At 40.7% G+C, this 19,177-nt stretch overlaps 1 non-coding gene across 1 annotated transcript; it reads right to left on the bottom strand.

Annotated features, from left to right (window-relative positions):
• Nucleotides 1-2,195: 2,195 nt before the first annotated feature.
• On the bottom strand, nt 2,196-2,359 carry LOC128578916 (U1 spliceosomal RNA). The gene has a single exon (XR_008378004.1). It is a non-coding gene; the product is annotated as a U1 spliceosomal RNA (small nuclear RNA).
• Between the last annotated feature and the right edge of the window lie 16,818 nt (nt 2,360-19,177).

Genomic DNA, 19,177 nt, shown 5'->3' on the forward strand with positions numbered 1-19,177 from the left:
TCAGGTGAGCTTAGACATCAGACTCCCATCTCCAGGCACAAACCCACTGAGCCCCAGCAAGGTCATGGACAAAGCAGCCGAAACCTTTTGGACAGCTCCACCCTGACTAAGGAGCACATACCCTAATCCCCTCCCCAGACAAAAACTGCAGCAAAGACCTAATAACCTTGTCCAAGGTGAGGCGCTGCATTCATTCATTTGCTAGAACACCCCTTCAGTTTGTAAAGGTATTTTTCCATCTACCAAGTCTTGGCCAAAATGTCTCTCAGGGCCAATTATTTACCCCTAGGAAAAGGACTTATGCAGGAAATCTCTGATCTGTGCCTCCTCCCCACTTCCAGAGGCTGTTCACCTTGGAGACTTATTACTTATATGGATACAGCCTCGTCCAGCACGAGATTTACACTCTCTTCCCCAGATTTTCAAGGGCCATCCAGAGCTCACTAGACTGCCTGAACCACAACACTTTTCAAGGCACGACCCCTCTGCCAATAACTCTGGCACTCTCCACTCTCTCTGCATGCCCCTCAGTCCAACAAAATGCCATTTTATCACTGATCTGTGGCCCGTGGGCTCAATTCTCAAATTCCTGAGACCAAACACTCACTGAAGAAATTCCAGTAACAAAACTACAACAATATTCTTTCTAATGTCTTTTCATTTTCTCCCAAGTCCCACATGGCCACGTGGCTGCCACCAAAGACCGAAAGTGGAAAATCTGGAACTTCCAGTTTCTCTCAGAATAGCCAGGGGTCAAAGTTGGAGCAGGGAAGAAGGGCACACTCACACATTAGTTCCACCCTATGAATGGGGGCAGGGGAGGCGCGAAACCCCACCTATGGTTACCCATCTCAGTCATTCTCGAAGCACTCACATGCACACAATCCCAACTCACTTCTTAACCTAGGCAGCCTTGATTTCCCACTCGAGCTGCTACTTAGCCATAGGAGGCAAACCAACACTCCCCTAGGCCCTGTGAAGGGAGGACCAACTCCACCCTCAGAGTTCTCTCAGTCACACCACATCCACACACTCACACACACCTCTCAACAGACCTGCCAGCAATCTAATGCCCAAGGATTTAAGGCTCCTCATCCACTAAAACTGTAGTGGGATCCCCAGATGGATCATACCTTGCCTTAGATGTCTTCCTGTGTAGGTACCTGTTCCCACATGCCAATTCCTCCCAGTGTTTGACTCCTTGAAGACCTGCCGACGGGGTCTTTTCTCAGCCCAGTCAAAGCATCCCCACAGGGAGGCCAAACTGCCTCCCTGGCATAATCAGTGGTTCACATTGCCCAGGCCGATCAGGGACCCCCAGGTGGGTGTCCAGAGGATTGGCGGCAATTACCAGGTGAGTGTCTCTCCAAGGGTAATCTCGCTTCCCGGTCAGGGAACCAAAAATGTTGCAGGAAGACAAGGCCCACCGGAGAGAAAGAGCATCCAAACACCACATTTATAAGAGAAAGGGCTTTATTCACCAGCCAGGAGCTTACAGCATAGAAGATTTCCAAATGGCCGCACTCCGATAGGTTTTTTTTTTTTTTCTTTTTAGTACTTTGACTATATCACCCATCTCTCTCAAGTCTTACAGGGTACTATTTCTGCTGAGAAGTCTACTGATAGTCATATTGGAATTTTCTTTTGTGTTATTTACTTCTTTTATCTTGCTGCTTTCAGGATCCTGTCTTTGATCTTGAGAATTTGATTGTAATATGTCTTGGGATTTATCTTATTTGGTTTGAAAGTAATTGGTGACCTTTTACCTTTCTGACCTGTATGCAGTAGAAGCTTTGTAAGTTGACCACGCAAGAGACTGTAACAAACTGGCCAAATAAGGAGGTGGTCAACATAAGGAAGTATTCAAAATAAGAAATTAGGCCTATTGTACTGATACATGTGGTGTATGTGCGGTCTATGAAAATTAGGTAAACTTAGAAAAGGTGGTCAATGTAGGGAGGTAATCAACTATGGAGAGTCTACTGTATTTGTATTTTTTTCTAGATATAGAAAATTTTCTGTTATTATTTCTTTGAATAAGTTTTCAACTTTTTATCATTCTATATTCCCTTTTAAATGCCAATGATACACATGTTGGCTCTATTGATGGTGTCCTATAGATCCCACAGTGTTCTTTACGCCTTCTCATTTTTTCTTTTTTCATCCTCTGACTATATTTTCTTTTTTTTTTCTCCCTAGGGAGAGCATGAATGCAGTCCCCACTAACACAAATTATACAGTTGAGTTTCCCACATTTGGGGAAATCGCAGGGGTCAGCACACCTGGAGTACAATGGATAAGCCTTGACCTGGGAAAACCCACCTTTGTGATCATGGTATCTCCTCTGCCAGTTAAGTTTCCTCTGACTATATTTTCAAATAACCTATCTCAAAGCCCACTGCTTCTTTCTTTTGCTTGATCAATTCTTTTGTTGATGACCACTATTCCATTTTTTTCAATTTTGTTCATTGTATTTTTCAGCTCTAAGATTTCCTTTTTTATTATTTCAATAATAAAATAATTTCTCTGACAAATTTCTAAATTGTTTCTCTGTGTTTTCTTGAAGCTTGCTATATTTTCCTAAAAGTGCTATTTTGAATTATTCGTCCACTGGATTGTTTATCTGGTTGTCCTTTGGATTGGTCATTGGCATCTTTTTTGCTCCATTTGATGAGACCATCTTTCCTGGGTTATTCTTATTTCTTACAGATGTATGTCTCTGTCTATACATTGATGAATTAGGTATTTATTCTAGTCTTTTAAGTTTTGTTTTGTTTGTGCTTATTCTGTTATAGTGGTCTTGTTTAAGTATTCTGTGTAGACTGAGTGATGTACTCCATTTCAGCACTAGCATGTGTCCTATACACAGGTTAGTTGTGTCTCACAATGGCTCCATTGCTTATGCAGTATTAAATTTGTATGGGCCTTTGGGAGATCCATGGAGTACACTTGGGCTGTAGAGGAGAGCTGGCCAGACTCCCAAATCATCCAGAAACATGGTACCCATACACATCCTCAGTGGTGCAGAAGCTCCTATGCTACGGATGGAGAGCCACTACCAAGTTTCATGAGCTGGCTTCCACTAGCCACCCCCCCGCACACACACCATTTGTCCCTAGCTTGTTTTAGGTGCTTCAACCTCACAGGTACTTGTAGAGATCCATGTGAGCTGAGGCAGGAGTGAGTCTTCCATAGAGGGACCCAGGATGGTGGAGAAGTCAAATTTTCACCTCCAGCTCACTTTTTCCAGTATAGAAACTGTCAATCCCGGGGAACTTTCTGTAAGTGGTACATAATAGCTCAGAGGAATGGCACTGCGGTTACAGAGAACTGATCTCCTTACTACCCAACCACCATTTTACTCATCTTTGTGGTCCAAAGGAACTTTACATTCTCACTTGCATATTGAAGTTTCCTTAGCTCTTGTGAAGGTAATTTTGTGCATGGCAAGTTGTTCAAATTAATGTTTCTGTAGGGGGCAATCACTGGAGAGACCTACTTCACATATTTTCTCAGCCCCCTCACATATTTATATACCATATAAAGAAATTATTATCTGAAATATTAAAACTAGATTTGCTAGTAGTGTGCATTTGACTCTTTTTATGAACTATCTAGTTTTCAGGTTCTATGTATGATTATTTTCTCTCTGTCCATACTTAAAAGAGACAACATTCATGAAGATATGATACACAGCAACAGATAACATTCATTAACTTTTGGGAGGCTGTGCTCACTATCTTCTCCCATGAAACTCTTATGTAAGGACATAAAAAGCAGAAAATTTGAGTCTCTCTGACTGAAGGGGGATCTATTTCTATAGCCTCTTATTGGCTTACTGATATTTTGACACTAATTAGTTGCAGAAATGAAAGATAGTTTGGACACTGCTTTGTTTGTAAGGCTATTCAAAAATCTTGTTTCTTGTTTTGGGACATGGTAGGATGGCACTCCCAGCTGCTGCTGCTGAAGAGGAGAAATGTGTTTTCATTTTTTTAAATAAATTTTATTTTGTATATTCGAGGTATACCACACAATGTTATAAGATACATTTGTATAGTAAAATGGTTACTACAGTACATCAAATTAACATATCCATTATCTCACATAGCTTTCTACTCCCATTCCCCCATGGTAAGAACAGTGGTAATCTGTTAATTTAGCAAAAATCTTGAAAACAATATGCTATTATTAACTATTGTCCCCATGTTGTGCAGAGTGTACCAAAGGTCACCATACAACATAGGGAAAATGGGGAATCATAGCTAAATGTACCTTTATTTACATAATATTCATTATAAAATTTTATTAAATATTTACAAAATACAGACACAGTGGCTCAAACCTGTAATCCTAGCACTCTGGGAAGCTGAGGCAGGTGGATTGCTTGAGCTCAGGAGTTTGAGACCAGCCTGAGCAAGAGCAAGACCCTATGTCTCCTAAAAAACTTAAAATAATAGTCATGGATGAAGCTGGAACATATTCTTCTTAATAAAGTATCTCAAGAATGGAAGAAAAAGTATCCAATATACTCAGCTCTACTATGAAACCAATATATAACCACCCACACTTCCATATGAAAGCTACAACCCCACTACAGCCCAAGAAGAAGGGGGCAGAGGAGGGTGAAGGAGGAAAGGAGGATGGGTGGAAGGAAGGTAATCACTGGGATCACACCTATGGTGCATTTTACAAGAGTACATGTCAAATCTATTAAGTGTAGAGTATAAATGTCTTAACACAATAATTATGAAAGCGCAGTAAAGGCTATGTTAACGAGATTGTTGTAAGTATTTCAAATTGTATATAAAACCAGCACATGGTACCCCATAAATGCATTAATGTATACAGCTATGATTTAATATAAAAAATTAAAAAATAATAAAAAAACTAGCCAGACATGGTGGTGCACACCTGCAGTAGTCCCAGTTACTTGAGAGTCTGAGGCAAGAGGATTGTTTGAGCCCAAGAGTTTGAAGTTGCTATCAGCTCTGATGCCATAGCACTCAACGAGGGGTGACAGAGTGAGGCTCTGTTCCCCGCCAAAAAAATAATATTTACAATATATTCTCTATGTGTTGGCCACCTCCTTGTAAAATTTCATAATGAGTATTTTGTAAATAAAGGTATATTTTGCTACAATTTCCCATTTTTCCTATCTATGGCAATTTTAGGGGTGATTTTTAAGACATGCTGTATATTAAATCTTTTGACTTGTTTATCCTACATATTTTCTACTTTGTATTTTTTGTCCTACATCTCTCATTTCTTTCCTCCCCAACCTTGGTAACAACTAAACCACTACTTTATTTTCTATCTATCTGTATGTAGTTGACTGTAAAAATTTTTTGACATAAGTGGAAACCATACAATATTTTTCTTTCTGTGCCTGTTTTTTTTTCTTTTTTCATTTAACATAATGTCCTTTAGGTCCATCTATGTTGTAGCAAATAGCAAGATCTCCTTCTTCTTCTTCTTCTTCTTTTTTTTTTTTTTTTTTCAGTTTTAGGCCAGAACTGGGTTTGAACCCACCATGTCCAGTATATGGGGCCGGTGCCGTACTCCTTTGAGCCATAGGCACTGCCCAAGATCTCCTTTTTTTTAAAGGCTAAATAAAATTTGGCTAATAAAATGGAATTTCGCTTATAAGAAAAATCTTTAAGATCCATTTTCTAATTCACCACCTTCCCTTAATTCTAGTAATAATAGAAGCTCATGCCAAGATGAAGTTCTTTTCAAACTGAGTCCAGCAGAGCCAGCTGTGTACCAGCCTCAACCTCTCTTGGGCTTTTAGCATGTGAGAAAATTATGTTGTAATAAGCCTATATTAGGGTCGTTTGTTAATGTGCAGGGCTTAGGCCGCTCTTGTACAGATACCACTGAGGTGATCCCTCAATCCTAGTGGAATCATTCTCTAAAACAATTGAGTCCCTGGACATTTAACCCTGATAGGGAATAAGAATTCACTGAATTTCAAGACAGTGTTCTCTAATTTTAAGCAGCTAAAATTATTAAATATTTTCATTGTTTTGAACTGAAACTTGCCTTTTGTAACATCCACTCAAAAGCTAATTTACGTAGAGGAATTAATTAATGAATAGGCACTTGTCTAAATTTCTTCATTGATATTCTGCAACTTACAATGTATTACCTGCCTTAGGAAGTGTCCTGATAAAACTATTTTCTCAAAAAGCCTAAAACTCAAACAACAGAACACCATGAATGTAAATTAAACAGTGCTCTTGAGCAGAAAATTAAATTGGTTCCATGACATGAGTTTTAAGGAGGCCCACATAATGTAAACAGTGCTGCAAGTGGCTGATAAACCTGCAAACTCAACTAATATTCTACCTTGGTGATAACTAGTGGGAAAAATTAGAGTAATATGCTGTGCATGAGCATAACTAGTTTCAAGTACTTTGATTCTATTATCTAAACAGAACCAAAAAATATTTTCAAATCATTAGTGACACTTTAGTCCAGATATATCAATATAACATGCACTTAAAAAACATCCTCTTTTTAGTTTTGTAAGAAGTATGTTACTCATCATAATCCTAGGTTTAAAACTCAAGCTTAATGGTTCAGAGTTTTTTTTTTTTTATCATAAGTCTATTTTACAACTAGTAAAGCAAAATAAGCCACAAGCTATTCAGTATAGTTAAAAAAGCACTAGAATTCTGCCATTACCCCACATCTGTTTATCATTGGTCATTCACATTTTCTGGATTTACATTTGAATTTATTAATTCTTTATAAGCCCTTAAAAATCAATACAAATTAGAGAAATATTCAAGTTAATAAGAAAAGGAGAAAAATATTGTCTTTACGAAAAAAGAAATGTAAAAATACTGTAAACGTGTGCTTTAATTTGCTGTAAATTACATAGCAAAATGAAAGCAACAAGATTCCATTTTTTTATATGATATTGGCAGTTTTGTTTGTTCTAACAATACTTATTACTGATAAGAATTTGATGGGGGAGGAGACAAGATGGCTGACTGAAGCCAGCTTTCCACAGAGGCTCCCGTCCAGTAGGAGAGTTAAAGGACAAAAATTCAGCAAGTAACCTGGTGGATTTGAGCTGCACTAAGAGAGAAGGTTGAAAAACACACATCAACCCCGCTGAGGTGTGTTGTGACCACAGGGATACAAACAAAAGGTACAAAATCCATCACCAAGTGGACGGGAGTCCCCTCCCCCATGAGAACGGCTCAGAGTGCCCCACAAACAATCAGGCAGAGTTCAAAGGTCCTCCCGACACAATCCACGGGAGAGACCCTCTAAAAACTGAACCTACCTCTCCTACTAGGGTGCCACGGCATCCTCCTGACAGGCATACAACTGTACAAACTGTATATAGTCTCTACCTGGAATTCTGAGCTCCCAGCACTCCCCTCCACCCACACTGAGGTCTGGAGGCCAGTCCTCCAGGAGTTCAGAGTCTTGGGTAAATTCTTGAGGGCTGTGGACAGGGCCTTGACTGCAGCTGGTCGGCGCTGGTGAGGGGACTGCACCAGAGTGGAAGTTCCCTGAAGCACAGTGCGACAGCCGTCTTTTGGTGACAATACGGCCAGGCATAAAACTGTGTAAAACTGTGTGTGTTCTCTGCCCGCAACCCCAGGCTCTCAGCGCTCCCCTCTGCTCTCACTCCAAGGTCTGGAGGCCTGTCTCCCAAGGCTCAAGACTCTTGGGTAATTGCTTGAGGGGTGTAGAGAGTGCTGGGCTGCAGCCGGTTGGTGCAGACTTTGGGGCACGGGAGCGGATAGAGGACGGGTGGCCTGAAGGGAGCTACACCAGAGCAGTGGTTGCCTGAGGCATAAAGTAGCAGCCCTCTTTTGCTAGCAATATGGCTCACTACCAAACATTCTGAAGCCACACCCCCTGTCTCCCTGGGCAACGAGAGACTGAGTATAGGATTTGCCTAAGGCAACTCCAACTTACACACTGGGGAAACTCCCAGGGCGGGGCTGACCCAGAGGTCCGCTTTACTAAACCTAAGACACACCTGGCCCTCAGGGGATCGTCAGTTTATAGAAAATACAAGAGCAAAGACAAGCTGATTTGGAACTCAATTCAGCTTCTCTTCTGCAGGGGAACCGCAGAGTTGTTCTGTTCTGTTCTGTCAGTAACATTAATCAGGGGTGAGACTGGACCTGAGTGAAACCCCCCCCAACCTTCATCAAGCACCCGAGGTTGTCAGAACTCGCCTCCTCCTGCTAGAGAAAGGCAGAGACCAGTGGCCTGGCAGACTTCCTTGTGATTCAGGCAGGTGCAAACTCCTGGAGTACCGATTAACTACAAGCAACTGGGTCAGCCAACTGCAGGGCTATCAGTGACTGGGTGTGACAGCGGTGCAAGGTGGGGAAGGAGGCAGCAACCTTCCCAGACTGATATTGGCTGGGTGGCTCCTCCTGACTCCACGCAGCACTGGAGCAAGCCACACCAGAGTAGTCACCAGACTACTGTCCGTCTTTAAAAGACTCTGTCTTTAAATTTGTTAAATTCTTGAGACAACTTTTGAATTTCTCCTTGAATTCCTAATTCTACTTTATTAATCTTGTCTGCAATCCAAATTTTGAATTAGATTTCTGACATTTCAGCCAGTTGTTTATGAATGGGATCTTCAATTACATCTGCCATATCTTTCCTTGGGGGGATTGATCTATTCTGGTTATTCATGTTACCAGAGTTTTTCCGCTGATTCCGCCCCATGGTTGTTTTACTCCCTTTGATTTTTTCCCCTGGGGCTTTGTTGAGGGCCTGTACAGTGTTGTGGCCTGAGAAACTGGGGCCCTGTCTGGTGTGGTGGGGCTACGTGGTTCTGTCTTGTTTTCAGCTGGTTTCTGTTGCACCCTAGTGAAACAGATACTCTGGATTGAAGTCTCAGCTGTGGAGAAATATCAGCAATTAAGTCACCCCACCCCCCCACCGGCAAACAATTGGAAAAGAAAAATCAAACCTTCCTACCACCATGCACCCAGGGCACCACCTGATTTGTCCTCAGGTCATTGGTTCAGTTCAAAAGATCCAAATCAATTGTCTCAGTCTGCACCTGTCTCGGGTGAGAGAGTTTAGGAGTTCCCTGGGAACTGGATCACAGGGGTCTGGTGACTACTCTGGTGTGGCTTGCTCCAGTGCTGCGTGGAGTCAGGAGGAGCCACCCAGCCAATACCAGTCTGGGAAGGTTGCTGCCTCCTTCCCCACCTTGCACCACTGTCACACCCAGTCACTGATAGCCCTGCAGTTGGCTGACCCAGTTGCTTGTAGTTAATCGGTACTCCAGGAGTTTGCACCTGCCTGAATCACAAGGAAGTCTGCCAGGCCACTGCTCTCTGCCTTTCTCTAGCAGGAGGAAGCGAGTTCTGACAACCTCGGGTGCTTGATGAAAGTTGGGGGGGTTTTCACTCAGGTCCAGTCTCACCCCTGATTAATGTTACTGACAGAACAGAACAGAACAACTCTGCGGTTCCCCTGCAGAAGAGAAGCTGAATTGAGTTCCAAATCAGCTTGTCTTTGCTCTTGTATTGTCTATAAGCTGACGATCCCCTGAGGGCCAGGTGCGTCTTAGGTTTAGTAAAGCAGATCTCTGGGTCAGCCCCGCCCTGGGAGTTTTCCCGGTGTGCAAGTTGGAGTAGCCTCAGGCAAATCCTATACTCAGAGTCACTGGTTGCCCAGGGAGAGAGGGGGTGTGGCTTCAGAATATTCGGTAGTGAGCCGTATCGCTAGCAAAAGAGGGCTGCTGTTTCATGGCTCAGGCAACCGCTTCTCTGGTGTAGCTCCCTTCTGGCCAATGGTCCTCTCTCCGCTCCCGTACCCCAGAGTCTGCACCGACTGGCTGCAGCCCAGCACTGTCTACACCCCTCGAGCAGTCGCCCAAGAGTCTGGACCCCTGGGGGCTAGGCCTCCAGACCTTGGAGTGAGAGCAGAGGGGAGTGCAGGGAGCGCTGGGAGCCTGGGTTTGCGGGAAGAGAACACACAGCTTTACATGGTTTTATGCCTGGCCGTATTGTCACCAAAAGACGGCTGTCGCACTGTGCCTCAGGGAAATGCTACTCGGGTGCGGTCCCCTCTCCGCCAACCTGGGACTGGCCTCCAGACCTCAGTGTGAGTAAAGGGGAGTGCTGGGAGCTCAGAATTCCAGGTAGAGACTATGTACAGTTTATACAGTTTAATGCCCGGCAGGAGGATGCCGTGGCACCCTAGTAGGGGAGGTAGGTCCAGTTTTTAGAGGGTCTCTCCCGTGGAGTGTAGTGGGAGGAACTTGGAACTCTGCTCGATTGTTTGTGGGGCACTCTGAGCCGTTCTCATGGGGGAGGGGACTCCCGTCCACTTGGTGATGGATTTTGTACCTTTTGTTTGTATCCTTGTGGTCACAGCTCACCTCAGCAGGGTTGACGTGCATTCTTCAACCTTCTCTCTTAGTGCAGCTCAAATCCACCAGGTTACTTGCTGAATTTTTGTCCTTTAACTCTCCTACTGGACGGGAGCCTCTGTGGAAAGCTGGCTTCAGTCAGCCATCTTGTCTCCTCCCCCCATTTTAAAATTTTAACTCAACATAGATGATAATCAGATATTCTGTAAACAACTCATTACAGATTTTAGTCATCTGATGTAAGCAACAGGGAAATAGGACCTTTCTGAGCTGTCTTGACCATCAGCCCAGTGGATACCTCTAAAATTATTAAAATACTCATTTACACCGCAGTGAGCAAATTGCTTCTAAGTGATTCTTGAAAGTGAGCCAAGTATCTTTATTTGACGCAAATATATATTCATTTGCCAAAATGGTTAATTGAATGATTCAGTTCATTTGCTCTTCTACCCGGTTTCCCTGAAAATAAGACATCCTCTGAAAATAAGACCTACTTACAGGAAAGGTAAGACGTCCCCTGAAAATAAGACCTAGCACATCTTTGGGAGCACACTTTATATGTCTTATTTTTGGGGAAACAGGGTATTTAACTGACAATTAACATATACACTTTACAATTAATGACAATTATGGTTATGGGGGGGAACAGAAAGAGGGAAGGAGGGAGGGGGGTGGGGCCTTGTTGTGTGTCACACTTTATGGGGGCAAGACATGATTGCAAGAGGGACTTTACCTAACAATTGCAATCAGTGTAACCTGGCTTACTGTACCCTCAATGAATCCCCAACAATAAAAAAGAAAAAAAAGAAAAAAAAAAAACATATACACTTTATTTGAATTACCACTTTTCAACAAAATGACATTTCACTATAAGGCAACACTGATCACAATTTACATACTTTAATTACTGAGAAAGTACCTCTTGATCTAGTTATGAAAATGCCCTCCAATTTGGTGAAGAACTAGAGGAAGGGCCTCCCAAAACTTCGTGAAGGAATAGGCCTACCTAAAATAGTGATAATAATCAGCTAATGTCCCCTCATTTGCTTCTCTATAATTGCTACTCTAGAGAGCACTGTGAATAGGATTTTTAATTTTTCTGCATAAAAAACATCACCTGTTGAGAGCCTAGGAATAGTTTCTGAGATGTCTTTCAGGTCCTGAATTCCAATGGATTGACTGACCTACCCAGGTCTAGAAACTGACTTAAATGGTCCTTGATCCTCACTCAAGGAGCTGCATTCCATTGGATCAGCTGACCCACTCACACAGTGGCCCATAGCAAAGCACTGATGGTTCTGCCCTGGAATTTTCCAATTAGAAGACCCTGATTGCCTAATCCTCTGCCCACCAAACTGTCTTTAAAACCCATCCCCTCAATTCTTGGGAAGGCAGATTTGAGAAGTGGCTCCTCATTTAGTGCTATGTGGAATAAACTGTTTCTCTGCTGTCTATTAAACCCTGCTGTCTCTAGACATTGGCTTCTTCTTGGGCAGTGGGCAGATGAACCCAGCTGGGTAACAACAGTTATAGGACCCCAGGAACATCATAGTAAATTTCAAATGCCACAGTGATGTGTAAGTGATGTAGAATGAATTGATTGGTTTTAATCTCTTGTGATTTCTGGGAAAACTATTTGTTTATATTTTATTTAGTCATATTCCACACAATATGGTACATAAAATAATTTATAAATACTTTACATATAATAATATCAGTAACCCATCCATTTTAATCAACAGCTCCTTTCTACCATAGAAATTGACATTTTAAAGATACTTACTATCATTAGGAGGGGTTTGTAACATTCTAGGAAGTTTTCTATCATTTTCTTTCTGAGTTTTGAAGCACTCCAGATAAAACATTGAAACTAGGAAATTTTCTGTTAAATAGGCTGATGATGGCATACACCTGTCCACTTGTCTCAAATAAAATATATGTATAAATTTAAACCATAGCTGCCAATATTTTATTTAAATAATCATCACACATGGGTTGGTGCCTGTGGCTCAAGGAGTAGAGCACTGGCCCCATATACCAGAGGTGGCAGGTTCAAACCCAGCTCTGGCCAAAAACTGTAAAATAAATAAATAAATAAATAAGCATCACACAGAAAATTAGAACAATACTTAGGTATTGAACCTACCCAATACGTTCTTGTTATATCAATTTGTTATAGTGTTAACCTTTAATAATTTGTGCAATAACCGACCAATTTGGGACTAGTAAATCTGTATTAATGGCAGCAAAGACCTGTGATGCTTCATCTCCTCAACTAAACTTAAAAATGAGATAACATTATCTAGTGGTGATGCCTTACCCCCTTTTGTTGATAAAAAAGAAACAAATTGCTTCTGTAACTGCTGTAGTTGAATCAAATATGAAAAGCACAATGCCCTAGCAATTTTTTTCCCCTATTTTCTTGATTTCACCCAACTAACCTTCCGTCTTAGTAAAGCAGTGGTCCAACATCACACTTTTTCTCTCCCTCCAAAAATTCAGTGATTGTGACCAGGTGCAGTGGGTCATGCCTATAATCCTAGAACTGTAGGAGGCTCAGGCAGAAGGATTGCTTGAGCTTAGGAGTTGGACACCAGCCTGCACAAGAGTGAGATCCCATCTCTACTAAAATTGAAAAAGTAGATGGGTGTTGTGGTGGGTCCTGTAGTCCTAGTTACTGGGGAGGCTGAGGCAAGAGGATCACTTGAGCCTCAGAGTTTGAGGTTGCTGTGAGTTGTGACACTCTACCCCAGGCAATGGAGTGAGACTCTGTCTCAAACAATAACAACAAAAAATCCAACAATTGTTCTCATCATTATCCCTAATAATTAGGCCAGTATGTGAAAGTGAACCACTATCAGGATTTATTTATTACAGTCCCAGAAATTCAAAGCAAGATTCGATTAGTAATTTGCCTTAAACGGTGATTTGTTTTACCTATGAATAAAAACAAGGCCAATTGTAATTATTTTCTTTTGCAGATGATATGATTGTGTATCTGGAAAACACTAGGGACTCTACTACAAAACTCCTAGAAGTGATCAAGGAATACAGCAGCGTCTCAGGTTACAAAATCAACATTCATAAATCGGTAGCCTTTATATACACCAATAACAGTCAATTTGAAAAAGCAGTTAAGGACTCTATCCCATTCACAGTAGTGCCAAAGAAGATGAAATATTTGGGAATTTACCTAACAAAAGACGTGAAAGATCTCTATAAAGAGAACTATGAAACTCTAAGAAAAGAAATAGCTGAAAATGTTAACAAATGGAAAAACATACCACGCTCATGGCTAGCAAGAATCAACATTATCAAAATGTCCATACTACCCAAAGCAATATATAATTTCAACGCACTCCCTATTAAAGCTCCACTGTCATATTTTAAAGATCTTGAAAAAACATTACTTCGTTTTATATGGAATCAGAAAAAACCTCGAATAGCCAAGACATTACTCAGAAATAAAAACAAAACAGGAGGAATCACACTACCAGACCTCAGACTTTACTACAAATCGATAGTGATCAAAACAGCATGGTATTGGCACAAAAACAGAGAAGTAGATATCTGGAATAGAATAGAGAACCAAGAGATGAATCCAGCTACTTACCGCTATTTGATTTTTGACTAGCCAATTAAAAACATTCAGTGGGGAAAAGATTCCCTATTTAACAAATGGTGCTGGGTGAACTGGCTGGCAACCTGCAGAAGACTGAAATTGGACCCACACCTTTCACCATTAACTAAGATAGACTCATTGGATTAAAGATTTAAACTTAAAACATGAAACTATAAAAATACTAGAGGAGAATGCAGGGAAAACCCTTGAAGAAATTGGTCTGGGTGAGTATTTCATGAGGAGAACCCCCCGGGCAATTGAAGTAGCTTCAAAAATACACTACTGGGACTTGATCAAACTAAAAAGCTTTTGCACAGCTAAGAACACGGTAAGCAGAGCAAGCAGACAGCCCTCGGAATGGGAGAAGATATTTGCAGGGTATATCTCTGACAAAGGTTTAATAACCAGAATCCACAGAGAACTCAAACGCATCAGCAAGAAAAAAACAAGGGATCCCATCGCAGGCTGGGCAAGGGATTTGAAGAGAAACTTCTCTGAAGAAGACAGGCGCACGGCCTTCAGACATATGAAAAAATGCTCATCATCTTTAATCATCAGAGAAATGCAAATCAAAACTACTTTGAGATACCATCTAACTCCAATGAGACTAGCCTATATCACAAAATCTCAAGACCAGAGATGTTGGCGTGGATGCGGAGAAAAGGGAACACTTCTGCACTGCTGGTGGGAATGGAAATTAATACATTCCTTTTGGAAAGATATATGGAGAACACTCAGAGATCTAAAAATAGATCTGCCATTCAATCCTGTAATTCCTCTGCTGGGCATATACCCAGAAGACCAAAAATCACAACATAACAAAGATATTTGTACCAGAATGTTTATTGCAGCCCAATTCATAATAGCTAAGTCATGGAAAAAGCCCAAGTGCCCATCGATCCACGAATGGATTAATAAATTGTGGTATATGTATACCATGGAATACTATGCAGCCTTAAAGAAAGATGGAGACTTTACCTCTTTCATGTTTACATGGATGGAGCTGGAACATATTCTTCTTAGTAAAGTATCCCAAGAATGGAAGAAAAAATACCCAATGTACACAGCCCTACTATGAAACTAATTTGGGACTCTCACATGAAAGCTATAACCCAGCTACGACTTAACAATAGGGGGAAGTGGGAAGGGGGGGGTGGGTAGAGGGAGGGGAATCGGTGGGATCACACCTGTGGTGCATATTACAGGGGTATTTGCGAAACTTGGTAAATGTAGAATGTAAATGTTTTGGCACAGTAACTGAGATAATGCCAGAAAGGCTATGTTAACCACTGTGATAAAAATGTGTCAAATGGTTTATGAAGTGAGTGTGTGATGCCCCATAATCATATCATTGTATACAGTTATGATTTAATAAAAAAAAAATAAAAAAATAAAATACTTAGAAAAGTAAAAAAAAAAATAAATAAAATAAAAATTGGCTTTAGAGAAATAACTCTAAGCCAAATTGCTATGAGCTTTTAAAGATTATTGTTTTTGAATCTTGTTGACAGAATGTACTATTTGTCAACTCAATATACATTATATGCCTTGCTTTGTGGATGAACTATTGTCTTAATTGGGGTTCCTATGCACACAGCAAAACTGACTTCATTTCCTAGGTTCTCTTACAGTTAGGTGTAAGACTAAGATATATGTAGAAGTTATAGGATAAAATTATTTTAAAGGTTTCTAAAAAAGGAGCAGAGGCATGCGTTTGTTGTCCCTTAACCTTGTTTCTTTCTTCTTCATGGAAATGGTAAGGGCTAGAGATTTAGCAGTCCTCCTGAACTGAAAGTTACATGGTAGGGCTATTATAGAATAAAGAAATAAACTGAATCTCTAAGTCTCTAAAGTATCAGTCTGGGATGCCTACTTCAACATGAGAGAAAAACTGGCTTCTATCATCTTGCAAATCTCCATTTGTTTAGGTTTCTCTGTTATGGGTAGCTAAGATGAATCTTACCTTATATGGCATGCGTGTTCATGGTAAGAAGAAAGAGAAAGGAAAGAATATAAAATGCATTTGGTCCTGACACACCACAAATAATGGAGGCTGAAGTCAAATAACTGAAACAATAAACTCAAATGCAAAGAGCAAAGGCTCACTTGGGGTGTTAGCTCCAACAAATAAAGAACCTGGAAGGGAGCATTAGTATTCTCACAAGAAAAAAGCTGAAAAAACTGCAAATCAATGACTTTTCCTGGACCAATCAGAGAATTGAGGTTACAGGGCAAAGTGTCATTCTGAAATCTGGAAAGACAAGCAAATTCAATGAGTCACAGCTGTGATCTCTTTAAATGGAGCATAATCGCTAGAGCAATACAAAAATTGGTAGGAACATCTAAATGGTAATTTTGACAAATTGCTGGAGGCTGAGTGTGGACTAACATGAATGTTAGAAACTCCTGGGGCCCCTGGCCTTAGAAATGCCTCTATACTTTCTTGGGGTTTACTGCTAGGAACTCTTACTGTCAAAGAACCAAGAAAAATCTCATGGCGCTGGCAAGTGGATGGGAAAAGTAACATTGTGAAATATTCTGAGGGCATTGTTTATAACAAAGGCCTGCTCTCCTGGTGAAAATAATGCGCCAGAACCTTGTCACAGACCCCTGGGAAAATGCCATTCTTCTCACTCTAGCCTCCTCTAGTCTTCGTGCCTCATCTACAGATAAGGAGAGAATAAAAAGAAGCTATTGAGGGAGCTCAGGAAATTTCACTCCGAAATATGAATCCTTGGTATAGGGAGTATTTTCAGTTAAAGGCCCTTAGAAATTAAGAAGCCCTTAGAAGGGCCTTTCCCTGTCTGCATAACCAGAATGACCCATCAACAGAATTATTGACCTCCCTCTCCCTCTCTGTTATTTTAATATATTTCAGGAAAGATGATCAAGAATACAACCAGACTTGGCACAAGTTTTAAACATAATACCTATCTCTCGGGGGAATTTAAAAGTCGATCTGTTTTCCCTATCCCTAGTCATGCTCCCTACTAACTATTTATTGCCCTTAAACAGAATTACCTATATTTTTCCCTACCCTCTAAAAGGAGAGTATACAAATTCCTGGATCCCACTGGGATTTTGGGTAATCACTCTGTGATTCTCCCTGTGCATACAGTACATAAACCTCTTTCTCTTATGGATCTGCCTAATTTTGAGTTGATCTTTTAGTGAACTTTCAGACCAAAGGGGACACTTCCCTTAACTGCCACACTATCTAAGAAAAAACACTTGTGAAGATCCCGGGCCAAGCTATAGGCCCACTAAAAGACTGATATGTAAGTGGAAAATTATATAGGACCACTCCTTCGCATGTTTGTTAAATTTCAAATTAATATGAAGTCCAAATTTTTAGGTTACATTGTTCTCATTGTCAAGTTAAAGTTCAAGTTGTAGAAGAGCCATTCACCCAGGAGGCAGGCTGAACATCCTCACATTTTGCACATTAGGTGAGATCCCACCAACTGCCCTACCCTTCCCTCCAACCACCCTCCCCACTCTCATCTTCCTCCTCTTCTCCTCCCCTTGTGTTCTATCATTCATGTGGGTGTATAATTGTTTACAAATTGGTTTCATATTAGTATTGAGTACATTGCAGTTTTTTTTTTTCCATTTTTGACATGCTTTACTAAGAAGAATGTGTTTTACCTCCATCTAGGTAAACATAAAAGATGTAAAGTCTCCATCTTTTCTTATGGATGAATAGTATTCCATGGTATACATATGCCATTGTTTGTTAATCCATTTATGGGTTGATGAGCATTTGGAATGTTTCCAAGACTTGGAAATTATGAATTGAGCAGCAATAAACATTTTGGTGCAAATGTCTTTATGGTAAAATTATTTTTGTTCTTCTGGGTAGATACCTAGTAAAAGAATTGTGGCATCAAATGGAAGTTTGACTTTTAATTCTTTGAGAATTCTCCATACTTCTTTCCATAAAGGTTGTATTAGGTTTCAATCCTACCAGCAGTGTAGAAGTATCCCCTTCTCTCCACATTCACGCCAGCATCTGCAGATTCAGGAATTTGTGATGTTGGCTAATCTTACTGGAGTTAGTTTGATTTGCATTTCTCTGATGATTAAGATGATGAGCATTTTTTCGTATGTCTGTTGGCCATTCCTCTGTCATCTTCAGAGAAATTTCTGTTCACGTCTCTTGCCCACTTATAAATAGGGCTGTTTGCTCTTTTCTTTCTTTCTTCTTTTTTTTTTTTTTTCTTTTTGCAGTTTTTGGCCAGGGCTGGGTTTGAACCCGCCACCTCTGGCATATGGGGCCAGTGCCCTACTCCTTTGAGCCACAGGCGCTGACCTGTTTGCTCTTTTCTTGGTGATTAATCTGAGTTCTCTGTACATTCTAGTTGTCAAACCTTTGTCATATTTATAACGTGTAAAATCTTCTCCCATTCTAAAGGCTATATGTTTGCTTTGGTTGTGGTACCCTTAGCTGTGCAGAAGTTTGTTTTTTTCTTTTTCTTTTTTTTTTTTTACCTTGATAAAATCCTTTTTATTATTTTTAGTGTTGCTGCAATTGCCAGGGGGTCTTCCTCATAAAATCTTTCTGCAGCTCAATATTTTCTTTTTTTTTTTTTTATTAAATCATAGCTGTGTACATTGATATAATCATGGGGCATCATTCACTAGCTTCACAGACCGTTTACCAAGTTTCACGTATACCCTTGTAAGATGCACCGCTGGTGTAATCCCACCAAACCCCTTCCCTCTACTCACCTCCCACCTCCATCCCCTCCCTTTCCCCCTTCCCCCTATTCTTAGGTTGTAACTGGGTTATAGCTTTCATGTGAAGGTCCTAAACTAGTTTCATAGTAGGGCTGAGTACATTGAGTACTTTTTCTTCCATTCTTGAGATACTTTACTTAGAAGAATATGTTCCAGCTCCATGCATGTAAACATGAACGAGGTAAAGTCTCCATCTTTCTTTAAGGCTGCATAATATTCCATGGTGTACGTATACCACAATTTATTAATCCATTCGTGGATCGATGGGCACTTGGGCTTCTTCCATGACTTAGCAATTATTAATTGGGCTGCAATAAACATTCTGGTACAAATATCTTTGTTATGATGTGATTTTTGGTCTTCTGGGTATATGCCCAGTAGAGGGATTACAGGATTGAATGGCAGATCTATTTTTAGATCTCTAAGTGTTCTCCATGTCT

This window comes from Nycticebus coucang, chromosome X (genome assembly GCF_027406575.1).
Source record: "Nycticebus coucang isolate mNycCou1 chromosome X, mNycCou1.pri, whole genome shotgun sequence".
In the NCBI taxonomy this organism is placed as follows: Eukaryota; Metazoa; Chordata; class Mammalia; order Primates; family Lorisidae; genus Nycticebus; species Nycticebus coucang.